Source organism: Salvelinus alpinus, chromosome 3 (assembly GCF_045679555.1).
Source record: "Salvelinus alpinus chromosome 3, SLU_Salpinus.1, whole genome shotgun sequence".
In the NCBI taxonomy this organism is placed as follows: Eukaryota; Metazoa; Chordata; class Actinopteri; order Salmoniformes; family Salmonidae; genus Salvelinus; species Salvelinus alpinus.
Window position 1 is genome coordinate 112,228,336 of NC_092088.1, and position 9,353 is coordinate 112,237,688.

Here is a 9,353-nt window from a genome sequence, read left to right on the forward strand (position 1 = left end):
AGGGTTACACCACAGTCATCAACTCTATTGGATGAGGGTTATCCAGAGAGTGACTGAGTGTGAATGAGTGTACCCTTTATCTCTCTTTAATGTGTTTACCTACTGGCAGTACATAACTGGTTAACTCCTCTCTTTCTTCCTCTCTTTCTTCCCTCTCTTTCTTCCCTCTCTTTCTTCCCTCTCTTTCTTCCCTCTCTTTCTTCCCTCTCTTTCTTCCCTCTCTTTCTTCCCTCTCTTTCTTCCCTCTCTTTCTTCCCTCTCTTTATTCCCTCTCTTTATTCCCTCTCTTTACTCCCTCTCTTTCTTCCCTCTCTTTACTCCCTCTCTCTTCCTTCCCTCTCTTTATTCCCTCTCTTTCTTCCTTCTCCTTCTTCCCCTCTTTATTCCCACTCTTTCTTCCCTCTTTCTTCCCTCTCTTTCTTCCCTCTCCTTCTTCCCCTCTTTATTCCCTCTCTTCCTTCCCTCTCTTTCTTCCCTCTCTTTCTTCCCTCTCCTTCTTCCCCTCTTTCTTCCTCTCTTTCTTCCCTCTTCTGCCCTCTCTTTCTTCCCCTCTTTCTTTACCCCATTCAACCATTTCTTTGACTGTGTTTCAGGCAATTACAGTAACGTTGCATTTGTCAATCACATCCATTCATGCATGGTTTTCTGAAATAATTACCAGGTGACTGGCATCTCCTTTCCTGGACTAGCAGCTTGGTAAAGACAAGCCCCTGAGTGCTAATTACGGAGGAGAGGACATTTGCAGAGAAACAAAGTGTTTTAATGGTAAGATTGATGAAACATGATGGTTTTGATATTTCTTCTCCTTTACTAACATGACAATCATTGGCGTCCCCCTGGTCATCAGCATAGATTAGTTAGAATAGTCAGGGGAGACCATTACCAAGCTGTGTACCATTTGATAACGATGAGGCATAGACACACAAACACACACACACACACACACACACACACACACACGAGCACACAAACATTTTCATTAAAAAAACACGTTTGTTTTCTTCATAAAAAGCGAGAACACCCAGGAAAGTCAACATCTCTAAATAAAAGAGGACTCCTGCCAAACCAGCACAAGTTCAGCGCTATTTGCTGAGGTGAAGAGGCTACTTTGGAAGTGTATTGAAGAGATGCTGGAAGAGATGCTGGAAGCGATGCTGGAAGAGATGCTGGAAGAGATGCTGGAAGAGATGCTGAAAGAGATGCTGAAAGAGATGCTTTCAAGGAAGCGTCTTTCAAATAGCTTACATAAAAGATTACATTTATTGCAAAGGTTATTTTCCTGAAGTGTTGTTGTGGTGTGTGGGAGGCAGACAGACAGACAGACAGACAGACAGACAGACAGACAGACAGACAGACAGACAGACAGACAGACAGACAGACAGACAGACAGACAGGCAGGCAGACAGACAGACAGACTGTCACGAATCCCGCTTCCTGAGTCTGTTTTTGCCTGTGTTCTGTCCTGGAGTGTTTTTCCGGTGTCCTGGAACGCACCCTGTCTGGTTGCCGGGCGACGTAGATAGTTGGGAGATCTCTGATTACCCGCACCTGTATCCCATCAGCTATCTGCACACCTGGTCCTGATCATCACCCCTCCACTTCATAAGCTCTGACCTGACATCCATTCCCTGCCGGATCGTTAGCCATGAACAGTATGTTGTGCCAGCGTATCAGCCTCCAGTTTGATAGAGTTTGTTTTGTTGTTTTGTACGTCTTGCTTGCCTTGAACTTACCTCCGTTTGTTCTGTCTACAGTCATTCACCCGGAACACTCACCCCATCCCTGCCTGGTCGTCGGTGGCTTCTGTTACTCCCTTGGATCTGCCTATTCACTCCCATCAACTCACCTCCGCTGCCCGCTCCGCCACCTGGATCTTTCTACCTCTACGTTTAAACTTGTAAATAAATACTCACCTTCGTCCTACTCTCCTTGTCCTGGTCTGCTTCTGGGTTCTATTTTAGAAAACCGTGACACAGACAGACAGACAGACAGACAGGCAGGCAGGCAGGCAGGTAGAATCAGGAATTCCCCAGGGCAGCTGTCTAGGCCACTTGCTTTTTTCAATTTTTACGAACGACATGCCACTGGCCAGTGAGTCTACTTACGCAGATGACTCAACACTATACACATCACCTACTACAGCAACTGAATTGACTTAACACTATACACATCACCTACTACAGCAACTGAAATGACTCAACACTATACACATCACCTACTACAGCAACTGAAATGACTCAACACTATACACATCGCCTACTACAGCAACTGAAATGACTGGAACACTATACACATCACCTACTACAGCAACTGAAATGACTGCAACACTTAACAAAGAGCTGCAGTTAGGTTCAGAAATGGTGGCAAGGAATAAATTAGTCCTAAATATTTCAAGAACTAAAAGCATTGTATTTGGGACAAATCATTCACTAAACCTCAACTAAATCTTGTAATAAATAATGTGGAAATTGAGCAAGTTGAGGTGACTAAACTGCTTGGAGTAACCCTGGATTGTAAACTGTCATGGTCAAAATATATTGATACAACAGCAGCTAAGATGGGGAGAAGTCTGTCCATAATAAAGCGCTGCTCTGCCTTCCTAACAGCACTATCAACAAGACAGGTCCGACAGGTCCTAGTTCTGTCTCACCTGGATTATTGTTCAGTCGTATGGTTCGGTGCCACAAGAGGGACTTAGGAAAACTTCTTAGCTAGGCGTCCCGCTTGCGGGACAACTTCCGGTGAAACTGGAGGGCACGCAATTCAAATAAATAATCATAAAAATGATGGATATTAAACATGTAGGTACATAAAAGTGTCTTATATCGGTTAAAAGCTTAAATTCTTGTTAATCTAACTCCATTGTCCGATTTACAGTAGGCTTTATAGCGAAAGCATGCCATGCGATTGTTTGAGGACGGCGCCCCATATCAAAATATTTTTCCAAGGCAGAGTAGCTGCTGCCTTGGCAGGAACTAATGGGGATCCATAATAAACCCCAGGAAGAGTAGCCGCTGCCTTGGCAGGAACTAATGGGGATCCATAATAAACCCCAGGAAGAGTAGCTGCTGCCTTGGCTGGAACTAATGGGGATCCATAATAAACCCCAGGAAGAGTAGCTGCTGCCTTGGCAGGTACTAATGGGGATCCATAATAAACCCAAGGAAGAGTAGCTGCTGCCTTGGCAGGAACTAATGGGGATCCATAATAAACCCCAGGAAGAGTAGCTGCTGCCTTGACAGGTACTAATGGGGATCCATAATAAACCCCAGGAAGAGAAGCTGCTGCCTTGGCAGGAACTAATGGGGATCCATAATAAATAAAAATACAGAGCAGAAAAAATTAGAACAGGTGAGATATTTACACACAAATTAAAACAACATCCTTTCCCAAGAATCTGAGAATGAATCTCCTTCTGTGAAATCGGTGTTATTTTGTCCATAAAGAGCAAACCCTTAAAGTTTCACTATGGCATGAGTCATGATTTCACATGACCATTTACAGTAGACCTATGTGCCAGTCGGATTAGCCCCAGACATCTTGCACAGGTGTAGATGAATCACACACGTGGGAATTAGATGTCAATTCCCTACCCATCTAGGATTGCAGAGCCAGAGCAGAGTAGGACAGGCCCTCTGAGCAGGCCCTCTGTTGACTTGGACCCCAGATCTCTCTCTGTCACATGGGGGCTCAATGAGAGGTGGGCTGGCCTGGAGCTCCATCTGGAAATAGTTTAGCTGGGCTTGATTAAGCTTCACTGGTGCAACGGGAACAAATAGAATAGTCACAAAAGTGCAAACCCTGCCTCATCTAGCATTCTAGGCATACTAAAGAAAATGCAAAAAAGTATTTGAAATATTTAAAAAGGTATTTGAACCTCTGTCTGCTGACTGGCCTTTGTAACAGGAGAAAGCAGAGAAAGAGACACATGGTCCTGAATAGGTTCCCATGGTTTGAGATTGGAAATGAATTCATTACCCATCTGCCCTTTGTTTGTGGTTTGTGTCACCTCGACATAGACGACAGTGTTGGAAATGACCGTTCAAAAACGACGAGCACAAGTGAAGACGTACTTAGCCTGTGTAATGGTGTACATTTTTTTTTTTTAAAGCAAGCAGTATTGTTTTTATTTTAAACCAGCACAATCCTTTTCCTCTCTCAAATACCTTAAATGAAACCAAATGTGAAGGGAGAAAAAAAAAGAAGCAAAGCTCATTAGGATCTGAGTAGCTGCTGTCTCCTCCTGCACTGTCCAAGGAGCTGAAATTCATCTTCAGATGAGCAAGGCCTGCAGGGAGATGAGCTGCCAGTTTAATTAGTGTTCAGTAATTTCAATAATGAGTGACAATTCATTGGGGGCTTTTAGGTTGGTCTTCTCCTGTCAGAAGTCAATCAATAAACTGCTGTGTGTGTGTGTGTGTGTGTGTGTGTGTGTGTGTGTGTGTGTGTGTGTGTGTGTGTGTGTGTGTGTGTGTGTGTGTGTGTGTGTGTGTGTGTGTGTGTGTGTGTGTGTGTGTGTGTGTGTGTGTGTGTGTGTGTGTGAGTGCATGTGTGAGTGTGAGTGTGAGTGTGAGTGTGAGTATGCGTGCGTGCGTGCGTGTGTGTGTGTGTGTGTGCGTGTGTGTGTATGCTTTCTCCAATCCCCCCTCCTTAATTCCCCCCAATCTCCTTGTCTTTCAAGACCAGGAAGTGGTCCGGTTAAGTTCCATCAGCAGAGAAAGAAATGAGGAGAGGGTCCCTGTGAAGCTACAGAGACGACTGTATAGGAGGACGGACGCTAGGAGGAGGGGAAGCCTTTTCCCCAGCGGTTGGTTTTGTTTTGATGTTATTGGATGAAAAGGCAGGTCTTTAGTAGCTGCTAAGGGGCTCTCTCACAGTGAAAACAATTTCCCCGGCTGATGCAGGAGTGATTAGGGTGAGTGAGCTGAGGAGCAGGGATTATTCCTGTAGTCCCCGGGCCACCACCTCAGAACAGAGATCCACTATGGAAGCTAATTGTTCTGTAAATGTAACAGGGCTTGTTGTAGCTACATGTGCTAAGGTTGGGTTGGTCTTTATATAGCTAAGTGAGTGTCCCGGTGGTGTATTCACTAGAAGCCAACAGAAGCCAACAGGACCTACCTGTCCAATAGATACTCATATTTCCTTTGAAAAACGTTTACCGTTTGGAGTAAACGGTGTCCGTTGTTAAAATGTTTTTTTTTTCTAAGATGCAGAATGTTTTACAGCAGTGTGTAACTAATAAATACATGGTACACCTCATGGCTGGCTTGGGCAATTTTTTTATTTTTACCTTTATTTAACAAAGCAAGTCAGTTAAGAATAAAATTCATATTTACAATTACAGTTTAGGAACAGTGGATTAACTGCCTTGTTCAGGGGCAGAATGACATATTTTTACCTTGTCAGCTCGGGGATTTGATCTTTGCTAGTCCAACGCGGTAAACACTAGCCTACCTGACACCCCAGCCCAATAGCTATTTGACTGTACCATGGCTGGGTTGGGCTGTAGCTATTTGACTGTACCATGGCTGGGTTGGGTGTTTAGTCACAGAATCCTTAGCTTAGTGATGAGCTTTGTAGGCACTATGGTGTTGAACACTGAGCTGTAGTCAATGAACAGCATTCTCACATAGGTGTTCCTTTTGTCCAGGTGGGAAAGGGCAGTGTGGAGTGTGATTGAGATTGCGTCATCTGTGGATCTGTTACGGTGGTATGCGAATTGGAGTGAGTCTAGGGATGATGGTATTGATGTGAGCCATGACCAGCCTTTCAAAGCATTTCATGGCTACCAACGTCAGTTACTTTTAATTCTTTGGTACAAAGACTATGGTGGTCTGCTTGAAACACGTATGTATTACAGACTCGGTCAGGGAGAGGTTGAAAATAACAGTGAAGACACTTGCCAGTTGGTCCTTGCATGCTCGCAGTACACGCCCTGGTAATCCGTCTGGCCCCGTGGCCTTGTGAATGTTGACCTGTTTTAAGGTCTTGCTCACATTGGCTACAGAGAGTGTGATCACAAAGTCGTCCAGAACAGCTGGTTCTCTCATGCATGCTTCAGTTTTGCTTGCCTCAAAGCGAGCATAAAAAAGGCAAGAGGCCCTTTTCAGGAAGTCTGCTGATTATGATGCCTCAGGCAGTGTAATATCAGCATTAGATGCCAGGTGTCTCCACAATGACTGGGGTTTAAAGAGTTTATACAAAGAGGCAGGGCCTGGATGATTCTCTGTGTCTACAAACATACAGGGTGTACTGAACTGTACATATAGACAGTAATTCTGTAACCATATGTATAATAACAATAACATCAGTACTAAGTACAGTACTGTATATAGAAAACATACAATTGCAGGAGAGAAAATAAGCTAAATAAACCATCTCCCTCCTCCCTCTCTCTACCTGACCCTTGGTGTGTGAAGGCATGATCCAAAGCTTTAACTACCTCCTTAATGCAGCTGTATTCATTATTCATAGTCAATTTATACTCTGCCTAATTACGGCGGCTCTGTCTATCAACGCGACCCTTTAAGGAACTGCTCTGATGGTGAAGATAAATGGCTTGCACTGCAAACTTAATGAGAGGAGGGTCATCTAGGGGGCACAAGGCTGGTTGTTAAGCAAGCCTCGCAACGCCACAACTAGTCTCTGTCCCGAATGTCGCCCTCTTGCCCTAAATAGTGCACTACTTCTGACCGGTGCCCATTGGGAATATGGTGCCTTTTGGGATGCAGTTTTACTGTACTTACTGTATAACCACTATCTCCTGTCTGTTGGTCTGCAGCTACTGCAGTATCACAACTCTAACCTCTTATTGCCACTATCTCCTGTCTGTTGGTCTGCAGCTACTGCAGTATCACATCTCTCTCCTCTTATAACCACTATCTCCTGTCTGTTGGTCTGCAGCTACTGCAGTATCACATCTCTCTCCTCTTCGACCACTATCTCCTGTCTGGTGGTCCTCTGTCCCCAGCTACTGCAGTATCACATCTCTCTCCTCTTCGACCACTATCTCCTGTCTGGTGGTCCTCTGTCCCCAGCTACTGCAGTATCACATCTCTCTCCTCTTTGACCACTATCTCCTGTCTGGTGGTCCTCTGTCCCCAGCTACTGTAGTATCACATCTCTCTCCTCTTCGACCACTATCTCCTGTCTGGTGGTCCTCTGTCCCCAGCTACTGTAGTATCACATCTCTCTCCTCTTCGACCACTATCTCCTGTCTGGTGGTCCTCTGTCCCCAGCTACTGCAGTATCACAACTCTAACCTCTTCGACCACTATTTCCTGTCTGGTGGTCCTCTGTCCCCAGCTACTGTAGTATCATATCTCAGCAGCTAATGGGGATCCATAATAAATACAAATGCAAATTTTATAAACTTTTTCAGAATTATTATTTATTTTTTATTAATCTCTTCAGAGGAAAATTATCTTAGATTTTTTTTTACAGATTTTTTGATACCTACATATACATAAATGTTACTTACACATTTTACATCCAGGGTACTTTTATATAACCCAATCACATAACAATAATACATTACCAAACATATACTCTTTAATTCCACCCTTCAGCCACTCTCAGCCCATCCCACCTATCACCATAGACCTCAGCTCTTTAATCCCACCCCTCAGTCCATCCCACCTATCACCATAGACCTCAGCTCTTTAATCCCACCCCTCAGCCCATCCCATCTATCACCATAGACCTCAGCTCTTTAATCCCACCCCTCAGCCCATCCCACCTATCACCATAAACCTCAGCTCTTTAATCCCACCCCTCAGCCCATCCCACCTATCACCATAGACCTCAGCTCTTTAATCCCACCCCTCAGCCCATCCCACCTATCACCATAGACCACCGTCGTTTGGTTTCCATGTGCCATATATTTTTCAATTGTGATGTTTTACAAAATGTTTGAATCTTTCAAATCGTATTTTATCCACAGATTGTGAGCTAAAGATGGAAACCTTTCCTACGAGTATTATTATATTATCTATTGACTGACTGTGGCTTTCCAAATCGTCCAACATCGCTATTTGTAAGGTTCATTTTAATTGCATGTTGTTATTTTTTAACCGTTCCTGAACCTGTGACCAGAAACAAGCTTCACCGGGGCAATACCAGAATAAATGACCTATTGATTCTGTCTCTTCGCAGCAAAATCTACAGAGCGGAGATTGTTGTATGCCCCATATAAAACGTTTTAGCTGGAAATATTTAGGTTCAAAAATATGAGTTTTATAGTGCAATATTGAGGGCCAAGGCTGATATGTCCTGTATACTGATGTCCTGTACTGTGTATCCTAGCAGTACATCCTCTGTGGATGTGGTGCTTCTGCATCACATGTGCTGGTTGCTTTCCCCATCAGCTCCTCACTATACCAGACATCTGTGCCCCATGCAGCTCACCCGGAAGCTTTCTATGTCTTCTCTATCCACTGACCATGGAGCACTACAGCATGAAGCCAAGTGGCCTGAGTGGCAGAGTCAGCCTGGCCCAGATCTGGCTCACCCAAGTGGCACTTTGGCCCAGATATGTTCCAGACCGTGCCCAGACACCAGCCTGGCTCACCAACAAGAGTCATGGAAGCCCTGAACGGAAATCTGGCCCGTCGGCCATTCTGATATTAATCTGTTTGTTTTTCACTTGCTGATCATCAATGCCATGCTAAAACATTGGACCAGGTAACCAACACTGGTACCACTGGAGACTGGACCAGGTAACCAACACCAGGATCACTGGAGACTGGACCAGGTAACCAACACCGGTACTACTGGAGACTGGACCAGGTAACCAACACTGGTACCACTGGAGACTGGACCAGGTAACCAACACCAGTATCACTGGAGACTGGACCAGGTAACCAACACCGGTACCACTGGAGACTGGACCAGGTAACCAACACCAGTACTACTGGAGACTGGACCAGGTAACCAACACCATTACCACTGGAGACTGGACCAGGTAACCAACACCAGTACCACTGGAGACTGGACCAGGTAACCAACACCGGTACCACTGGAGACTGGACCAGGTAACCAACACCAGTACCGCTGGAGACTGGACCAGGTAACCAACACCAGTACCAGTGGAGACTGAACCAGATACCCAACACCAGTACCACTGGAGACTGGACCAGGTAACCAACACCAGTACCAGTGGAGACTGGACCAGGTAACCAACACCAGTACCACTGGAGACTGGACCAGGTAACCAACACCATTACCAGTGGAGACTGGACCAGGTAACCAACACCGGTACCACTGGAGACTGGACCAGGTAACCAACACCGGTACCACTGGAGACTGGACCAGGTAACCAACACCAGTACCGCTGGAGACTGGACCAGGTA

The 9,353-nt window shown here is 45.2% G+C and overlaps 1 long non-coding RNA gene across 1 annotated transcript; it reads left to right on the forward strand.

Moving 5' to 3' along the window:
• The first annotated feature begins 1,537 nt into the window (after window positions 1-1,537).
• Window positions 1,538-1,923, forward strand: LOC139569779 (uncharacterized). Its single transcript, XR_011673967.1, has 2 exons — window positions 1,538-1,652; window positions 1,755-1,923. It is a non-coding gene; the product is annotated as an uncharacterized lncRNA (long non-coding RNA).
• The last annotated feature ends 7,430 nt before the right edge of the window (window positions 1,924-9,353 follow it).